The 20,944-nt window shown below is 41.3% G+C and overlaps 1 protein-coding gene across 10 annotated transcripts in view; it reads right to left on the bottom strand.

Moving 5' to 3' along the window:
- TSGA13 (testis specific 13) overlaps nt 1-9,210 on the bottom strand; it is a 119,021-nt gene extending 109,811 nt beyond the window's left edge. For all 10 annotated transcript variants that reach the window (XM_064574941.1, XM_064574942.1, XM_064574946.1 and 7 more), the window contains exon 1: nt 8,840-9,210. The gene's annotated coding sequence lies outside the window, so the exon portion shown is untranslated. The remainder of the gene's footprint in view (nt 1-8,839) is intronic.
- Nucleotides 9,211-20,944: the final 11,734 nt, after the last annotated feature.

The following is a 20,944-nucleotide window of genomic DNA, read 5'->3' as shown; positions in this document are numbered from 1 at the left end:
CCCAAAATTCCTTTGTGTCACTTCCCAGTAAATCCTCTCATACCAGAGGAAACTGATACTCTGATTTTTATCTCAAGAGATCAGTTTGCTGTTTTTGAGCTTCATATAAGTGGAGTCATGATGTATGACTGACTTCTTCACTCAGCGTGTTTCTGAGATTCACCAATGCTGTTGTGAACGTCAGTAATCTTTCCTTTTATTGCTGACCATTTTTCCATTGTGTCTATACCATAATTTATCCATTCTCCTGTCATCTATTTGAGTTGTTTTCAGGTTTGGGCATTATGAATAAAGGTGCTATAAATATTTGTGTATAGTTTTGTGAAGATAGATTTTCGTTTCTCTTGGGAATGTACTCAGGTGTGGGATCACTGGGTCCCTGATAGCTGGATATCTAACTATAAGGAACTGCCAAAATTTTTCCAAAGAGGTTGTACCATGTTATACACCCATCAGTTGTTAAGGAGAGCACCACTGTTTCATCTACTCACCAATATTCTAATGGGTGTCAAGTGGTATCTTGTGGTTTGAATTTACATTTCTTGATTAATAATGATGTTGAATGCCTTTCCCTGTGCTAACCATTCCTGTATCTTCCTTTGTGAGGTGTCCCTCCAAATAATCCGTTTTTAAAAATTTATCTATTTTTATTTGGATTATCTTTTGTTAATGAGTTGCAGGAGTTCTTTATAAACTCTGGATGTAAGTCCTTTGAGATACATTTTTAAAAAAATAACATTTTCAGGGCGCTTGGGTGGCTCAGTCAGTTAGGTGTCTGACTTTTGGTTTTGGCTCAGGTCATGATCTGAGGGTTGTGAGATCCAGCCACGCATGGGGCTTCTCACTCAGCATGGAACCGGCTTGAGATTCTTTCCCTCTCCTTCTCCTCTCCCTCTGCTTCTCACACTAAGATAAATAAATAAAATCTTAAAAACAAAACATTTTCTTCCAGTCTGTGGTCTTCATTGCCTTTTTAAAACTTTTTATTTGGAATAATTGCAGAGTTACAAAAGAGTGGCAAACATGGTAGAGAAAGTTCCTATAAACCTTTCACTTGGCTTCCTCTAAAATTAATCTTACATTTTACACAAATTTTTCTCTTTATCTTTGGCTTTCAGCATCTGTGTTTATTTTACTGAGTTTGTTGAGCTTTTTGGATTTATAGATCGATGCTGTTCACCAAATTTGGGGAGTATTCAGCCATTATTTCCCCTTTCTCTCTCTACTCTCCTTCCCACTATATGTATGTGGGTATACTTAATGGTGTCCCACATAGCTCTGAGACTCTGTTCACTTTTTGTCACTTTTTTCTCTCCAATCTTTCGATTAATCTCTATAAATTTACCTTCAAAATTGTTTTCTTTTGCCTGCTGTAATGTAAATTGTAATGTAATGTAATGTTAAACCTCTCTAATGAATGTTTTATTTCTTTGTGTGTGTGTGTGTGAATGTTTTATTTCTGTTACACTTTTCAACTCCAGAATTTCCATTTGGTTTTTTATTTATTGTATTGATATATTTTTTTAAGATTTTATTTGAGAGAGAGAGGTAGTGAGAGAGAGCATGAGCAGGCAGGAGAGGGAGCCTGTTCACAGGGAGCCTGATGCAGGGCTCGATTCCAGGACCCTGGGATCATGACCCAAGCTGAAGGCAGATGCTGAACAAACTGAACCACCCAGGCGCCCCTGTATTAATATTTTCTCTAAGACGTTGTCATCATTCCTTCCTTTACTTCTTCAAAAATGGTTTCCATTAGCTTTTTTTTTTTAAAGATTTTATTTACTTATTTGAGTGAGAGCAAGAGCATCGGTGGGGTATGGAGGGGCAGAGGGAAAAAGCAGGCTCCCCACTGGGCAGGGAGCCCGACGCGGGGCTTGATCCCAGGACCCTGAGGTCATGACCTGAGCCGAAGGCTGATGCTTAACTGACTGAGCCACCCAGGCGCCCCTCCATTAGCTCTTTACACATATTTATAATGACTGCTTTATGGGTCGTCTCTCTGCACGTTCCATAATTGTTGAAAACTGTACATTTTAGATAATATATTGTAGCAACTGATCAGTTAGCAATACTGATTTCCTTCCACTCCAGGGCATGTTGTTGTCTGCCCACTTGTTTAGTGACTGGTGGCAATATTTTAGTGGTGTCTATGTCCCCGCCAAGAGTGAAGCCTCTGATGTTGCTTCTCAGAGGGTGTACCCTTGGGCAGGTGCAGGCATCCTGGTGGGACTGAGGAGTTTGCAGGACTCCCTTGGACTCTCTTTCTCTGCTGATGCCTGCTGTTGGACTAAGGGCCAGCTGACTGCTCTACTGTTTCCGCCCTGGGGTATACATTGCTCCATAGTCTGATCTGATTAAATTGGCCCCATTGCAGGGGTTGTTTTTGAGGCAGGTCTTTGAGGTTTGTTCTGACCTCAGGAGGGTTCTTTGTAGTTGTCTTTCCCTGGATTTTCTGGTTAGGTTAGCTGGCCTCTGGTTGACCTTGTTGCTCTCATGGAGCCACCAGCCTCCTCCTGGTGGCTTACCACCAAGTATCCACTGTTTTTGAGAGTGTCCTCAGTATTGAATTTCCTCCTGCTCTGTTTCAAATACAGTCAGTTCTTTTCAGGGAGAGCTTGGATGCTCCCTAATGCTATGGACTGCCTCTCCCCCTGGGCAAAATCTCTGGAACTGGCTTCTTTTGGAGTGACACCCTGCTTTAGGAGTAGGCTGCTGGGATGTGGCTTGCCTCTCTCGGTGTAAAACTTCTACCCTATAAGATGGAGCAAAGGCAATTAGGGCCCCCATATTCTTTACTGGTTGTGCTGGGGGTACAGCCCTCACGCTATGAGTTTGGGCTGGGTGGAGGAAGGGTGCCCTGATCTCTCAGCTCACCAGGAATTTAGCGTCGGCAACTCGGAAATTCTTTTACCTATCAGCTGCCATCCAGCATTGCTGTTAGAAGGTGCCTGTGCATTACTACTACCCTGCATTCTCCCAGGCTAGCTCCTGTGCTAAGCAGGTGTATTCGTCCGCTCGATAACAGAAAGATCATAGAATAGATGGCTTAGACAACAGAAATGTATTCCCTCAGGTTCGAGAGGCTGAAAGTCTGAGAACAGAGTGCCAGCATGATTGTGTTGGGGAGGACTTTCTTCCCGGCCTGTGAACGACCATCTTCTTGCTGTGTCCTCACAGGCTGGAGAGAGAGAGAGGGAGCAAGCTGGCTGGTTTCTCTTATCAGGGCACTAACCTCATCAACAGGGCCCACCTTCATGATCTCATTTAAACCTAATTATCTCCAAAGGCCTCACCTCTAAATACCACGACACTGTGGGGTAGGGCTTCAACCTATGAATTTGGAGGGGGGGTGCGCACATTCAGTCCATACCAGCAGGGTTCAGGATTCTGAGAAGGCATGGCCTTGTGGTGAGATCCTATTAGTATGAATATATATATTCCAACACATGGAATATATATATATATTTTTTCCATGTGTTGGAATATGCTGGTTAAATTTTCTATAATCTCATTTTTTTTTCCATTTGACTTGTGCCCTGTGTTGGACCAGAAGTGACAGCTGCCAGTTTTTGCGTAGTTTTATGGATTGCTCTTGTATATCCTTAAGTTTCTGATTTATAAACGTAGTTTCTATGTTATTTGGGTCATATACATTCATAACGGATGTATTATTGTTGTGAATTGTGGTTCCTGGCATTATCCTGTATCTGAAAGAGGACTTCAGCTATTTCCATCCTGACCTCAAACTTTCTAATTGCTTAAGTCCTTCTTTCCAGCTCATCTCCTAAGTCAGGCAAAGACCCTGTGAGCCGAGCATCCCCGGAGGGAAACAAAGCTACCCCCTCACGCAACAAGGACTGCCCTGAGCCAGCGAGACCCTGCATGACTGACCCCAAGGCAGTGATCAACCTGATCTTTACTGCCCACCTGCAGGTACCCACCAACCTGTCCCACATTTTCCTTATATAAACCTGGAAGTATTGGGGGCACTTTGCCCATAGTGTTTGAGACACCAGTCTGCGGTCTTCCCAGCAGTGGCATCCCTGAAATAAATCCCTTTCTCATTTCACCACCACCATCTCTCTGCCTTTGGATTTTGTCAGTGGCAGGTGGCCCAGTCTGGTTTGTTTGGGCCCTGCCCCCATGCTCCCCCACCTCCCCGGCCCCGAGCCAGGTGCCCGTGCTCCCCTGCGCCCCAGCCACATATTCTGCTATCTCATTTAATGCTTTTTGTCCAAAGGCAACATTTCCTGCTATCATGATCATAACCTCTGCTTTCTTATTGTCATATTTGCCTGCTGTACCTCTGCAATTCTCTAGCACTAGCCATTCTGAATCACTTCGATTTAGGTGTATCTCTAAACACAGCACAGTGGGGTTGCGCTTTATGAATCTGAAAATCTTTTTAATAGGTGAATTTCCACTTACACATATTGAAACAGGGGACAGGTAGGGGTTTTTTTGGTTTTTTGTTTTTTAAGAGTTTATTTATTTGTAATTGAGAGAGAGAGCGCGCGCACACAAATGGGCGGGCGAGCAGCAGGCAGAGGGAGAAGCAGGCTTCCTACTGAGCAGGGAGCCCGATGCAGACCCTGGGATCATGAGACAGTGAGGGTTTTAAATCTATTTTAATGTTGTATTTATTGAGTGTCTTGCTTTATTTAATATGTTCCTTTGTGCGGTATGTTCTCTTAGCTCTTAAAATTTTCTTTGATGTTCAGAAAATTTTGAAAATTTTTTCCTGCACTTATCTTCCCAAATCTCCATATGTCACTCTCCCTGGGTGCATGGCTATGGCCCCATTCCCACTGGTAAAAGGACACCAGTTATACTGGATTGGGGCCCACCCTACTCTACCCGGACTTCATCTTAAATAAGTTATATCTGCAGTGACCCTATTTCCAAATAAGGTCACATTCTGATACTGGAAGTTAAGTCTTCAGCATAGGCATTTTGAAGAGACACAACTCAACACATAATAACTCCCATCTGTATATCTACTGTGGTTGCCTCAGACTCTGCTCTTTGATTCTTCAGACCAGTAAGATTGTGGGTTTCCATCCCAGTTTTTGTCACCCCCTAGGGAGAAGGACTGTGGGCTGCCCTCAGGCTAAAAGTCATCAAAACAGGAAACTTACCCAGTACTGTGCTCTTCTTCCAAGTGTCCTCCAGTTTCTGCCTCTTTTTGGTTGTTCTCCAGTGCCTTCAAGTGGTTGTTTTTATATTTGATGGGAATTTATGATCGTTATTGGCTGATCAGAGAATCTCTTCCATCATTACTGCGATACTCGTTTTATATTGTCCTGTGTTTGTTTGCTTGGTGGTGGTGGTGGTGATGGTGGGGTCTATTCCTGTTCTGAGTTTTTGCATTTGTGACTCTAGGTGTTTTTTATAGCTTCAAATGTTTAAGAATGCTTAATTCAGATTGGTTATTGTGCATCCATTTCATCCTGCTTCATGTTGGGGAGGGAATTTTTATCAGCTGAAATGTTTTGATTTTTATTTATGTTCCTTTTATATATTGGCTTTGTTTAGATGCGATCTGCCATCCATTTTCCATTCACTGAAAATGTCCCGTTTTTTTTCTTGGACCGGCAATAATAGGCAAAGATAAGGATTTTACGCGTCGGATTGCATTTTGCAGTTCAAGGGCGCCCTCTTCTGTTGATTTACAGAATTGCAGTTTCTATAGTAATTACACCGTTGGGGGGGTAGGTTGGATATCGTTTGCTTTTGTTCTACTAGTTATTATTTTTCATTAAAAAATATATGTTTAACTTCCTGGGGTGCTAGTAAGGTTTTATTTCTTGATGTGTGTGATGGCTGGCTGCAAGGGTGTGTTCACTTGCTGGAAATTTAGGGAGCTGTACACGAATGAATAACGTCAAGAATAAAACAGTATTATGTTTGAGAAAATTATTTTCTACCTTCCACTTCCGTTATGACTGATCTACCATTTTTTTCCATTCGTTACTCTAAAAATTATATTTTGTACATATGCCTAAAGATATTTTACAAATACACTTAATAGTATCTTACAGTAATTTGTTTTCAAATCATTTGATGCTTACTGCCAGTCTTTTCAAACTATGTCTCTATCATTCATGAATTTTTTTAAAAGATTTTATTTATTTATTTATTTGAGAGAGAGAGAGAGAAACAGCATGAGAGGGGGGAGGGTCAGAGGGAGAAGCAGGCTCCCCACCGAGCCAGGAGCCCGATGTGGGACTCGATCCCAGGACTCCGGGATCATGACCTGAGCCGAAGGCAGTCGCTTAACCAACTGAGCCACCCAGGCGCCCCTCATGAATTCTTTATCTTGATTTATCCTGCAGGTGGCTGAAGTACAACATCAAGTAATTTTTAGTGGAAAATAGCCACAATCAAGGAACACCCCTTCATTGCACCACTGTTAAAGCTGGAACAACACTGCATATCTAAGAGTGTCTGTCACTCCAAAGAAGAAAGTTTGCCAAATCGCAAATATATCCCCTCAAAACTTGTTAGGCAATATTCCCTTATTTTCTGACATCACATTCTGTGGTGGAATATGAAGCCAGCCTAGTTTCCAAAAATTCCAGTGTCAAATTCTTTTGTTGCTAGTATATAAAAACACAATTGACTTTTAAATATTGATCTTGTATCCAATAACCTTGCTAATGCACTTATTAACTATAATAGTCTATCTGTTGTTTCTTTTGAATTTTCTACATACGTAACTGTGTCATCCCTGAATTACGGAAATTCTGTAAATTCTACCTGCTTCTATCTACAAGGACTCTCTTCCCCTGCTTGACTGTGAGGTCTACTTCCCTGTGGGTCCCTTGTCTCACATATCATGGCCCCTCAAACCCTGCCTGAATGACATGTTCTCCAAATATTTAAAACAGGTTTTTAGTTGTACCACTTTTACCCTTGTTTTTGGTAAGAGAATTCATCTGATACTAGCTATTCCATCCCAGCTAAACCCTTGTTTGTAAGCTTTATTTTCCACTTCCATGCTTATAGATTCATTCTTTACCCTAAGATCTTTTTTAAAAAAAGATTTTATTTATTTGAGAGAGAGGGCAAGCGAGAGAGAGCAGGAGGGGAGAGCGGATAGGAGCAGAGGGAGAGGGAGAAGCAGACTCTGCTGAACAGGGAGCCCAAAAAGGGGCTCGATCCCAGAGACTCCGGGATCATGACCTGAGCTGAGACAGACGGTTAACTGACTGAGCCACCCAGGCTCCCCTCATCACCCTTAAATCTTAACGTTAACAAAGGAATATGTTGGGGTTGATTGCTTTGCGTTTATTGACTGTTTCATGGGAATCTCTTTGCTACGCAGTTTGGGGTCTTTACTGGGTTCCATCCACCATTATTCCATTTCCCTTTTTCCTAAGTCAATGAAAATAGACAATCAAGGAGCATCTCCTCATAGCTGCATCATTAAAACCAACTCCCCTACCTGCCTTTGCTGTGGCCGGAGGATCTCCCTTCTAGTGAAAGAACCACCCTCCCCTGTGCCCTGGATCAGACCCCCCTCTCCCTCAGGGCAAGTTAACCTCTTCATCCTCTGCATCATTAGTTTCTTCCTCGGCTGCTCAGTATCAGCAAACAAACATGCTCCACTGATCTCCCATCCTACAAGTAACAAGATCTGCCTTTACCATGTCTCCTCCAAACTCCGGGCCATTTTTTGTTCCTCTTCAGAGTGAAACTTATCATGAAAATTCCCTTTAATCTCTTCCTTCATTTTCTCCCATTCCCCCCTCAACCCCCAGAACATGCCTTTTCTGTGCCCTCTCCCCCAAGAACGCCACTGAAGCTTCCCTGGTCAGAGCACTTGTCAAATCTGATCATGGCTTCACATCTCTCTCAATCTCTTAACGGCATTCAAATACACTTTCTCCTTTGGCTTCTATGACCACATACTAGCCCAGTTTTTCTCCTACCTTCATTTCTTTTCTTTTCTATCTATAGTCTCTCTAGATGATAGAGTCATGAATAAGTCCTTTGGCTTATTTATCATTTATGTTAGTGACTCCCAAATATACACAGGTCCAGCCCCGGACATTCCCCTGAGAGATGGGGCTGTCTATCCAGTGGTTTATTGAACATGTGCACAGCGATATCTAAAGCTACTAAGGAAAGAAATTAGTTTCATTTCCTTCCTTCAAGCCTTTAATCCTCCATTTGCCCCCATGTCAGTTAAGTGACTTCATCGTATATTCAGTTGTTCAGCCAAAAGCATAAGAATCATCTGCAATCCCTCTCCTTCCTTCAGCCCCCATTTTCCAGCCTTCTGCATGTCAGATGCACCTGCAAAACACATTTCCCCAAATCCCACTCCTGTTTGTTTTGCCTGCTCCTACTGTCATTCAGCTCACCACCATGTCTCACCATTACTAGCTCTCTAATTGGGCGCTGTGGTTCCATGCAGCAGGAGGAATTATCCCTTTAAAATGTGATCCATATCATCCTCCTAAACTCACCAGGGATTGTCTCAAAGTCAACTCCAAGTTCTGCCCCACAGTCTACAATTCGTACATGCTCTGGCCCCCGCACAACCACAAAGACCCCAGAAAGAATCATCCTCTTACGTCCCCACAAAGTGAGAAGCTCTAATAGCTGTCACACTCCTTATCATATTATTTTCTTTACATATGAAACAGATCATAAAGAGTGAACATTACCGCGGGGAAGTGATGTCGGCACATAGTGGCATGTAACATATCCCTTTTTATCCCCCGCTTTTTAACACGAAAAGACAGCCATTCATGAACAAAAGCACCTTTGTGGGAATTGTTGGATCCTTTGCTATACAAACACCAAGGGACCCAGAAGAAGTCTCACCTACCTGTGCATCCAGTAAGAGGCAGACAGACCTCCGTATGGGCTGTGGAGCCAGGAAAGCCAGTTAACCTGCCCAGATTCCTCTGGCCATGGGGGAAGGGGGCGGAGAAAGGGGGGCTGGAGAGTGCTGACCAGGGCAGATACCCAAGCACAGGAGAGAATTTGCAAAAGTCCAGCCTTCCTGAGAGGAAATTCCAGCACGCCATTCTAGAAAAAAATTTTTTTTGGTCGTAGCAAAGGGGGCAGTAAGAGAAACTTTCCCAGCTCCCCTCCCCCTCTAGCCCCCAAGGAAACGCTGCGGGGCTAATCCATCCAGGGGTGGTGGTGACCTCTCTTATGGGGGAGAAGGATAGCAGTGAGTGAATGCCTGGCTACCCCACTTGTGCAGGACATGGCTGGAGAAACCCATTTATTTCCAACAGCACCCAGAGTACTGAAGCAGGACCCCCATGACTGGCGGGGGAGGGAGGAGATGGGCAAAGAGGCAGACATGGGACATCTTTCCTGCTGACTGCACTGGGCACGAAGTCTGCCCATGAGCCCCTGGGAGTACCCGCTCATCAGGCACCCCAGTGCCTCCAGTGCTAAGCCCACATCTGCGCTCACTCTGCAGCAATTCCCTGTGCACGCTTCCAGGTATGGCTGCAAGAGCAAGCTCCTGGAAACAAAGAAAGGGCTCGGAAAACAGGCCGCAGTATGTGGGCCAGGGAGAAACCACGAACTTGAGCTATAGCGCCACCTTCTGGAAAAGAAAAGACAGCTTCCCATAGCCCGCTGGGTGACTTGTAAAAACCCAGAGAAGACAAAAGGTTACGAATCCTGCCGCTTGAGGCAAGAGGAGGAGTGGAGCAGGTAGATGAAACCCCAGATAATACCACCACCATCAAACAGAATGCCCCATCTGAAAGCAACTGGCAACGATTTCAGGAAGTGCCTGCTACTTCAAATGAAAAAGCAGCAATGCAAAGCTACAGGGCACCTGAAAAATCGGAGAAACCGGTCGTCACAAAAAGCAAGCAGTAATTCTCCAAAAACTGAGCTCAAAGGTATGGAATTTTGTGATCTAGCTGATGGAGAATTCAAAGTAGCTATTTGAAGAAATTTAGCAAGCTACACGAAAACTCAGAAAGGTAATTCAATGAAATCTTGAAAAAAAAAATACATGATTAAAATGAATTTTTTTTCAGAGGTAGAAATTATAAAAAGAACCAGAGATTCCAGAGCTTAAGAACTCAATAAATGATGTAAAAAGAATGTAATAGAGAGAATCGGTAGTGGAGTCAAATGAGTTAAAAATAGGATAAATGGTTTAGAGGATACAAATTTTGAAATAACCCAGTTAGAGGCAAACAAAGGAAACAATGGGGGAAAAAAAAAAAACAACAAAGATAGCCTATGTGATCTATAGGATTCTATCAGAAGGCCAAATATTAGAATAACTGGGATTCCAGGAAGAGAAGAAAGGGAGAAGGGAATAGAAAATTTACTTAAGGAAATAATAGTTTAGAACTTCCCAAACCTGGGAAGAGAACTGGACATCCAAATACATGAAGCTAATAGATCAGCCCTTTTTTTTTTTTTAAAGTTTTTTATTTTTTTTAAGTAATCTCAATATCCAAGATGAGGCTTGAACTCATGACCCCAAGATCCAGAGTTGCACGTTCTTCAGACTGAGCCAGCCAGGCACTCCTAAATTAGCCTAGTATCCCCATACAAAAAGACCTTCTCCAGGACAACATTATAATGAAATTGTCAAAACTCAAGAATAAAGAACAAAATTTGAAAGCAGACAGGGGAGAAAAGATTATAACCTACAAAGGTAGTGTCATTAGGCTATCAGTGGATTTCTCAGCAGAAACCCTAGGTCAGGAGAGGGTAGACATATTCAAAGTGTTGAAAGAAAAATTTGCCAGCCAAAAATAGTCTATTTGGCAAAGTTATCCTTCAGATATGAAGGAAAAACAAAGACTTTCAGAGACGAACAAAAGCAGAGAGTTCATCATCACTAGACCTGCCTTGAAAGAAATGTTGAAAAGAATTCTTCAAGCTGAAATAAAAAGGAACTAATTAGTGACATGAAAACATAAAACAGCACACTGGTAAAGGTACATATACAGTCAGACCTAGAAAATTCTAAATCTGCAATAGGATGTTGTAATCGCTTAACTATAGTATAAAGGTCAGAGGAAAAGAGTATTAAAAATAATTATAGTTATTATAATTTGTTAACAAATACACAATGTAAAGAGGTCAAAAATATAAAAAGGGGGGGAGTAAAAGAGTGAAGCTTTTGTAGATGATTGAAGTTAAATTGCCATCAGCTTAAAATGGACTGTTTTATCTATGAGATGTCTTATGCAAGCCCCAAGGTTACCACAAAATGAAAACCTAGAGCAGATGCATTAAAGATAAAGATGGGAGAAACAGAATATACCACCATGGAAAAATGCCAATTTACAAAGGTAGGCGGAGATAGAGGGAAAAGAAACAATGGAAATACAAAACAGTCAGAAAACAAATACTTTAAGCCAAAAACAATAACAAGAGACAAAGAAGGTCATTATATAACGATAAAGTGGTCAATTCATCAAGAAGATATAACAGTGGTAAATATATATGCACCCAACAGTGGAGCATCTAAATATATTAAGCAAATACCAGCAGATCTGAAGGGAGAAATAGACAACAATCCAATAATAATAGAGGACTTTGACACCCCATTTTTAGCAATGGATAGATCATAGAGAGAATCAATAAGGAAACAATAGACCTGAATGATACAATTAGATCTAAGGGACCTAACAGACATTTACCAACCATTCCATTGATTAGATGCAAAATACACATTCTTCTCAAGTGCACATGAAGCATTTTCCAGGATAGACCATATGATAGAACAGAAAACAAGTCTTACCAAATTTAAGAAGATTGAAGTCATGCCAAGTATTTTTTTTTTTAAGAGATTTTATTTATTTGAGAGAGTGAGCAGGAGTGGGGAGAGGGGCAGAGGGAGAAAGAGAGAAAGGGAGAAGCAAACTCTCCACTGAGTGCAGAGCCTGACATTGTATGCAATTTATATGCAAATATAAATGCATATATTAAGAAAATAGATTTCAAACAAACAGAACCCTACCTTTGCACCTCAAGGAACTAGCAAAGGAAGAACAAACTAAGCCTAGAGTTAGCAGAAGGAAGGAAATGACAAAGATCAGAATGGAAATAAATGAAATAGAGACCAAAAGGCAACAGAAAAAATCAACAAGACTAAGAGTTGTTTTTTGGAAAAGATAAACAAAATTGACAAACCTTTAGCAAGACTAAGGAAAAAAAAACAAGACTCAAAATCAGAAATGAAAGAGGAAACATTATGACTGACACTACAGAAGTACATAGGATCATAAGAGACTACTGGAAACAACTATATGCCAACAAATTGGGCAACTTATAAGAAATGGATAAATTCCTAGAAATATACAACCTACCAAGAATGAATCAGGAAGAAACAAAATTACAATATACCAGCAACAAGTGAGAGATTGAATCAGTAATCAAAAACCTCCCAACACAGAAAAGCCCAGGACAAGATGGCTTCATTGGTGAATTCTACCAAACATTCAAAGAATTAATACCAATCCTTCTCAAACTCTTCTGAAAAATCAAAGAGGAGGGAACACTTCCAAACTCTTTTTATGAGGCCAGCATTACCCTGATACCAAAGCCAGATAAGAACCCTACAGGAAAAGAAAGCTATAGAATAATATCCCTGAGGAATATAGATAGAAAAATTCTCAAAAAAAATATTAGCAAACTGAATTCAACAATACATTAAACAGACTAAGAGGGATTTATCCCTGGGATGCAAGGATGGGTCAACATACACAAATGTAATACACTGTATTAGTAGAATTAAAGATAAAAATCATATGATCTCAATAGGTGCAGAACAAGCATTTGACAAAATACAACATCCTTTCATGATTAAAATCCTCAACAAATTGAGGATAGAGGGAACATTCCTTTTTTTTTTTTTAAAGATTTTATTTATTTATTTGAGAGAGAGAATGAGATAGAGCGAGCATGAGAGGGGGGAGGGTCAGAGGGAGAAGCAGACTCCCTGCCGAGCAGGGAGCCCGATGCGGGACTCAATCCTGGGACTCCAGGATCACGACCTGAGCCGAAGGCAGTCGCTTAACCAACTGAGCCACCCAGGCGCCCAGAGGGAACATTCCTTAACATAATAAAGGTCATATATGACAAACCCATAGCTAACATTATATTCAACATGAAAAAGGGAAAGTTTTCTAAGTTCAGGAACTAGACAGGGTGCCTACTGTCACCACTCTAGAAATCCTGGCTAGAGCATTTAGGCAAGACAAAGAAATAAAAGGCACCCAAATCATAAAGAAGTAAAATTGTCATTATTTGCATTATTTGCAGATGATATGATCTTATATATAGAAAATCCTAAAAACTCAGCAACAACAAAAATACTGTTGGAACTAATCAATGAATTCAGTAAAGTTGCAGGATATAAAATCAACATACAGAAACCAGTTGTGTTTCTATACACCACCAACAAAACATCTGAAAACAATAAAATATCAAAACATCAAAAAACAATAAAATACTTAGGAATAAATTTAACCAAGGATATGAAAGATCTGTGCAGTGAAAGATAACAAGACATTGATGGGAGAAATTGAAGAAGGTACAAACAAATGGAAAGATACCTAATATTTATGGAATGGAAGAATTAATATATTCAAGATGTCTATACTACCGAAAGCCATCTCTAGATTCATTACAATTCCTGTCAAAATTCCAACTTTTTTTTTTTTTTACAGAAATAAAATCCTAAAATTTGTCTGGAACACAAAACACTCTGAATAGCCAAAGCAATCAGGAGAAGGAGAACAAGGCCAGAGGCATCATACTTCCTGATTTCAAACTACTACAAAGCTACAGTCGGTAAAACAGTATATAAAACAGACATACAGACCAATGGAACAGAATAGAGAGCCCAGAAGTAGACCACCACACACTTGACAAGGGAGCCAAGAGCACTCAGTGGAGAAAGATAGTCTCTTCAACAAATGACGTTGGGAAACTGGATAACCACATGCAGAAAAAACGAAATTGGATCCCAATCTAATACCACTCACAAAAATAAATTGAAATGAATTGAAGAGTTAAACATAAGACCTGATACCATAAAACTCTTAGAAGAAAACATAGGGAAGAAACTCCTGGACACTGTACTGGGCAATGGTGTTTTAGATAGGACACCAACACAACAAAAGCAAAAATCAACAAGTGGACTACACTAAACTAAAAAGCTTCTATACAGCAAAAGAAACCATCAATAAGAGGTACCTGTCTGGCTTAGTTGGAAGAATGTGTGACTCTTGATCTCAGGGTCATGAGTTCGAGCCCCATGTTGGGTACAGAGATTACTTAAATAAGTAAACTTTAAAAAAAATAAAACAACACGATGAGAAGGTAACCTACAAAATGGGATAAAATATTTGCAAACCGTATATCATGTATAAGGGATTAATATCCAAAATATGGAAAGAACTCATATAACTCAACAACAATAATCTTATTTTTATAAAAACAGACAGAGGAACTAAAGAGACATTTCCCAAAGAAGACATTTACATAGCCAACAGGTACATGAAAAGATGCTCAACATCACTAATTATTAGGGAAATGTGGATCAAACCCACAATGAGATATCGATTCACATCTGCTAGAATGGCTGCCATCCAAAAGACAAGACACTGGGGAGCCTGGGTGGCTTAGTTGGTTAAGTGTCTGCCTTCGGCTCAGATCATGATCTCAGGGTCCTAAGATCGAGTCCCACATCAGGCTGCCTACTCAGTGGGGAGCCTGCTTCTCCCTCTACCCATCCCCCCTGCTCGTGCTATCTCTCGCTCTCGCGCTCTCTCTCGCAAGTAAATAAATAAAATCTTAAAAAAAAAAAAAAAAGACAAGACATAACAAATGTTGGCAAGGATGTAGAGACAAGGGAAACTTATACCCTGTTGGTGGGAATGCAATTGATAAAGCCACTGTGAAAAACAATATGGAAGTTCCTTTAAAAATTAAAGGATCCAGCAATTCTACATCTGGGTATATATCCAAAAGAAATGAAAACAGGAGTTTGAAGAGACAAATGCACTTCCATGTTCATTACAGCCATTATTTGCAAAAGCCAAAATATGGAAACAAGCTAAATGTTAATCAACAGATGAATGGATAAAAAAGTGGTGGTATATGTACGTATGTATACACATATGTATACAGATATATACATAGGTATATGACTTTTTTAAAAATATATTTTATTTATTTATTTGACAGAGAGACACAGCGAGAGAGGGAACACAAGCAGGGGGAGTGCGAGAGGGAGAAGCAGGCTTCCCGCTGAGCAGGAAGCCCCATATGGGGCTCGATCCCAAGACCCTGGGATCATGACCTGAGCCGAAGGCAGACGCTTAACGACTGAGCCACCCAGGCGCCCAGGTATATGTGACTATCATTTAACCAGGAGAAAGAAGAAAATCCTGCCAGCATGCGACAACATGGATGGACCTTGAGGGCATTATGCTAAGTAAGATAAGTCAGACAGAGAAAGACAAATACTGTATGATATCAATTAAATGTGGAATCTGAAAAAGCCAAAGTCATGAAAAACAGAGAGTAGAATGGTGGCTACCAGAGGCTGGGGGGTGGAGAAATTGGGAAAATGTTAAAGATACAAACTGGGAACCAGTAGATAAGTAAGTCCCAGAGAGCTAATGCACAGCATAGTGATTATAGTCAACAATTCTGTTTTATAAAGAGTTCCTAAGAGACTAGATCTGAATTGTTCCCATCTCTCGCACACACTCATACACACGTGCATGCAATTATGAAACTTGATAAAGGTGTTAACTAACCCTACCTGGTAGCATGTAGCTATTATTTAAATGTGTTCATTTTAAATTTTAGGTCTATTTGTGTTGTCCCTAGTTTTAGGCCTTTATAAATAATATTTCTATGAATATTCTAGTACATGTCTCGTGGGAGTGGAATTGCTGAATTATAGGATACATGCATGGTCATCTTTACTCAGTAACATCAAACTCTTTTCAAAAGTGGTTGTAAATTATACTCCCACAACAGTATGAGTTCCAGTCAACTTTTACCTTGGCTTTACCAGCGTTTGGTACGACACTTTTTTCTTTTGGCCAATCTGGCGGGTATATGACAGACTCATTTTGTTTCGTTTTTTTAAAGATTTTATTTAAGAGAGAGAGCACGAGCTGGGAGAGGAGCAGAGGGAGAGGGAGAAGCAGACTTCCCACTGAGCAGGGAGCCTGATGCGGGACTCAATTCCGGGACTCAATCCCCAGACTCCAGGATCACGACCTGAGCCCAAGGCAGACGCTTAACCGACTGAGCCACCCAGGTGCCCCATTTTGTTTTGTTTTGATAACTAACCAGGTTGACCACCTCTATTGTTGATTTCCTTTATTAGGGAGATCAGGTTATACTTGTTTGCTCAACGTGGTTATTAAAAGGGATGGCTTTTATTCCCTAACATGTTACTTCGGACAATAAATTACAGGGCACCCTATTCCTTGTGGAGTTAGTTCCCCAACAAGAATATTTCTTTCTTGCTCTTTAGGATTAAGGATAATACTCATGTGCTCAAGCAGCTCTAAGGGAAGAAGAAAAAAACGGAGTAGATGCAGAGGATGGAGTGAAAAATAAACGGAAAGGAAACCAAACTTATTAAAGATGATTACTCAGTCTGACTCAGGGGGACCACTTCCAAAACAATGCGAGATGGAGCCTTCTCGTGGGCACAGGCAGATGGACCTGATCATAATCAAGCGGAGTGGAAGCATTTGCTCATTTCTCAGAAATGACTGGAGCACATTGTTTGAAAGCTGGTCACCAGTGCATACTGCAACCACTCATTTCCCTCTCAATCTGTAACCGCTCTCGTAAAAGCTGGCAGGTGAAGGCAAACAGTATTTTTCCGATCTTGAGATCATGTTGTGAAGTCCCCTACTCTTTTATATATATTTTTAAAGATTTTATTTATTTATTTGAGAGAGAGCACATGAGAGGGGGGAGGATCAGAGGGAGAAGCAGACTCCCTGCCGAGCAGGGAGCCCGATGCGGGACTCGATCCCAGGACTCCAGGATCATGACCTGAGCCGGAGGCAGTCGCTTAACCAACTGAGCCACCCAGGCGCCCCCTCTTTTATATTTTTAAAGATTTACTTATTTGAGAGAGAGAGAGTGTGGGGGAGGGGGCAGGGACAGAGGGAGAAGGAGAGAGTCTTAAGCAGACTCTGCCCTAAGCGCAGAGCCAGACATGGGGCTCAATACCACGACCGCAAGACCAAGACCTGAGCCGAAATCAAGAGTCAGACACTTAACTGACTGTGCCACCCAGGCCCCCCTCCCCTTCTCTTCAAGACTCAGCTATAATAATGCTGTTGAACCACTTCCTGGTTATACTCAAAGAATGCTTCATTCCCTTCCCACACCTAAAGGGGGAAATCCAGTAACATCATTATAATTTATATTGGGGGATACTTTGCATTTGTTAAAATGGTTTATAATGCTTATAATGGTTCTATTCCCTCAAGGAAAAAAAAAAAAACTTGAGGAAGCAGTTCCCCGGCACCCCAGCTGTATAGAGAAAACCTAGGAGGCCCATCGAGGCTGAGTGGTTCCTAGTCATTAAGGAGAGAAAGCAGAGCTGTTGCCTCAGAACTTTTGAACCTATGGTTTAGCGCAGCACAGGTCCCAGCAAAGCACATTTTCTTCCTAAGATGATCTAATGGGGTTGTGGTACACACTCATGCTGAGGACCAAATGCTAAACTATTTTCTTGCTTGATATTCTTCCACCATTGTTTCAAATACAAGATATTTCTATATTCCGTGTGTCCCCAACTGTATGTTGGGAGACCCATCAGTCAGCGTGTTATGGAAACCACGTGGCCATATCATCCAATATGGTGGCGACTAGTCACCTGTAACTATTACATTTTAATTACACAAAATTTAAAATTCAGTTGCTCAGTCTCCCCAGCAACATTTCAAGTACTCAGTAGCCACATGTGGCTGGAGGCCACCATATTGGATGGTACAGATGTAAAATATGTCTCCATCACCACAGAAAGTCCTATTGCATAACACTGCCTCTCAGTGCTGTGGTGAGCAAGATTTCCTCCAAAAGTTCTGGTGTCCACCTTGTGGGCTTCCTCATAACTTGTTTCAAAGACCAGTGCCTTGCTGGCTGTACCCCATGCATATCACTCCTCAGGGCCAGGGTGCCTGTGGGTGTCTACACACTCCCTCACCTCCACAGGAAGCCTCAAGTGTAGAAATTCACAGGTGTGTTAGGAAAAAAAGCTTTTGGACAGTGACTTTTAGAGCAAGGTGACAAGAAAGCCAATCTCATGAGTGCAATCTCTATAGTTGACTTTAACTCTCCATCTGGCAGGTCACTCAGCTATCAGCTGGTCCCACACATACATGGTACTGGTTACAGGTGAGCATGGGGCCATCCTCCCACCCTCCGCCCACCCGCTCTGACTTCCCAACACACCCTGCCCTCCAGGTGCTCCACACTCCTTACAGTCCCCAGACCTGCCTGCCTCTCATGTCTCACATCTTTGTTTCTCATCTTGGCTAAATCCTCTACATCTGTATCTGACTTCTTTCTGGATTAGCAGCAGCTTAGTTTATGTACTTAACAGAAAGAAAACCTGCCATTTCTGAAGAACTGAGGCAGTAAATGTACAGGGCAGGACAAGATTAGGCAGGATCAAAAGGCAAGAGCAGGATGCTCATGACAAAGCGGTTTTTAAATTGTAACTGTGATTGTTCATTCTGCTGGAATTTACTGGCTGTCAGCACATCGTGGGTGTAAATTGTAAGGCATCTGGATGAGTGATCTCTCTTCTCATTCCTCCTGGCTGATGCCATCCCCTACAAAGCTCATTGTCATCATTAAAACAGAAGAACAAACAGCACACTAATGAATTAATTTGCTTGGATGCAGGTATCTGATGAGCTCTTCGATTCACAAATTTGGAAATAAGGAAAATATATTTTACATAAAACAAGTGTAAGAGTATGAAATTAAGTACATGGAATATCAAGTCTTTAGTTATTAGTTAATAGTCTACTTATTAGGGTTCTTCTGAGAATCAGAGCCAGTAGTATGTGTGTGGTGGGGTTGGGGTGGGAGTGGAAAGAGAGAATTATTATCATGGATTGGTTGCAAGTCCATTATCTGCAGGGTGGGCAGCCTGGAAGTTCTGGCAAGAGTGGACGATGTAGTCTTGAGTCCGAAGGCAGTCCGGAGTCAGAATTCCTTTCTCTTCAGAGGACCTCTTTTTATTTAGGGCCTTCAACTGATAGGATGAAGCCCACCCACCTGGTGGAGGGTAATCTGCTTTACTCAAAGTCTACTGATTAAAATGTTAATTGTATCTGAAAATACCTTCACAGCAACATGGAGACTGGTGTTTGAACAAGCAAGCAGGCACCACAGCTTAGCCAAGTTGCTACATAAAATTAACCGTCACAGCCACCAAACATCTAATTAACATGATGAGTGGGTATGTTTGCTAGGGCAACAAAGTACTACAGACCAGTTGGCTTAAACAACTGAAATGTATTTTCTCACAATTCTGGGGGCTAGGAGTCCAGGATCAAGGTGTTCACAGAGTTGGTTTCTTCTGAGGCCTTTCTCCTTGGCCTGTGGATGGCCATTTCCTCTCTGTGTCTTACCATGGTCTTCTCTCTCAGCATGTCTGTGTCCTTATCTCTTCTTCTTATAGGGACACCAGTCAGGTTGGATTAGGGCCACCCTAATTATCTCATTTTAAGTTAATTGCCTCTTTAAAGACTATCTACAAATAGTCACATTCTGGGTATTGGGATTTAGGACTTCAACATATGAATTTTTTTTGGTGTTGGGGAACACAGTTTAGCTCACAACAGTGGGAAATTATGAAACAATTCGGGAATGGTGGAGGCTGTAAATTGTGCTGAGAAGTGCTGAGTTCATTTTAATCATTTGCAAGTGGTCCATTTGGGTTGGATCTGGAAGCAGATAATCACTCTACTTTGATAGATGGACAACTTTCCCTGTGGTAAGCTTTACAACTGTCGTCACATTTAAAGAGTATTTACAGCTAACATGGTACTCAATGGTGAAAAACGGAAAGCTTTTCCCTTAAGGTCAGGAATAAGACAAGACACTTGCACCAATTTTATTTAACATAGTACTGGGAGTCCTAGCCACAGCAATCAGACAAGAGATTGCAAGGCATATTACAAAGCAATAGTAACCAAAACAGTATGGTATTGGGCAAAAAGAGACACATAGGTCAGTGGAACAGAATAGAAAGCCCAGAAACAAACCCACAATTTTATGGTCAATTAATCTTTGACAAAGCAAGAGAGAATATGAAATGGGAAAAATACAGTCTCTTCAATAGATGGCGTTGGGAAAACTGGACAGCTACATGCAAGAGAATGAAACTGGACCACTTTCTTACATCTTACACAAAAATAAATTCAAAATGGATTGAGGACCTAAATCTGAGATCTGAAAGCATAGAAATCCTAGAAGAGAGCACAAGCAGTAATTTCTCTGACTTTGGCTGCAACAACATCTTTCTAGATAGGTCTCTTGAGGCAAGTGAAACAAAAGCAAAAATAAACTATTGGGACTACATCAAAATAGCACAGCACACCACAGGTTTCCTCTCAACTTAAAGAATGAGAGAAGATATTTACAAATGACATACCTCACAAAGGATTAGTATCCAAAATATAGAAAGAATAAAACTCAACACCCCCAAAACAAATAATCCAACCAAAAATGGGCAGAAGACATGAACTGACATTTCTCTAAAGACATACAGATGGCCAACAGACTCATGAAAAGATGCTCAACATCACTCATCAGGGAAATGCAAATCAAAACCGTAATGAGATATCACCTCACACCTGTCAGAATGGCTAAAATCAAAACCTCAAGAAACAGCAAGTGTTGATGAGGATGTGGAGAAAAAGGAACCCTC

The sequence above is a fragment of the Mirounga angustirostris genome, unplaced genomic scaffold (assembly GCF_029215605.1).
Source record: "Mirounga angustirostris isolate CCGP_5_RB_7025 unplaced genomic scaffold, mMirAng1.0.hap1 SCAF_12, whole genome shotgun sequence".
Classification (NCBI taxonomy): domain Eukaryota; kingdom Metazoa; phylum Chordata; class Mammalia; order Carnivora; family Phocidae; genus Mirounga; species Mirounga angustirostris.
This window is presented reverse-complemented; position numbering and strand designations above follow the sequence as displayed.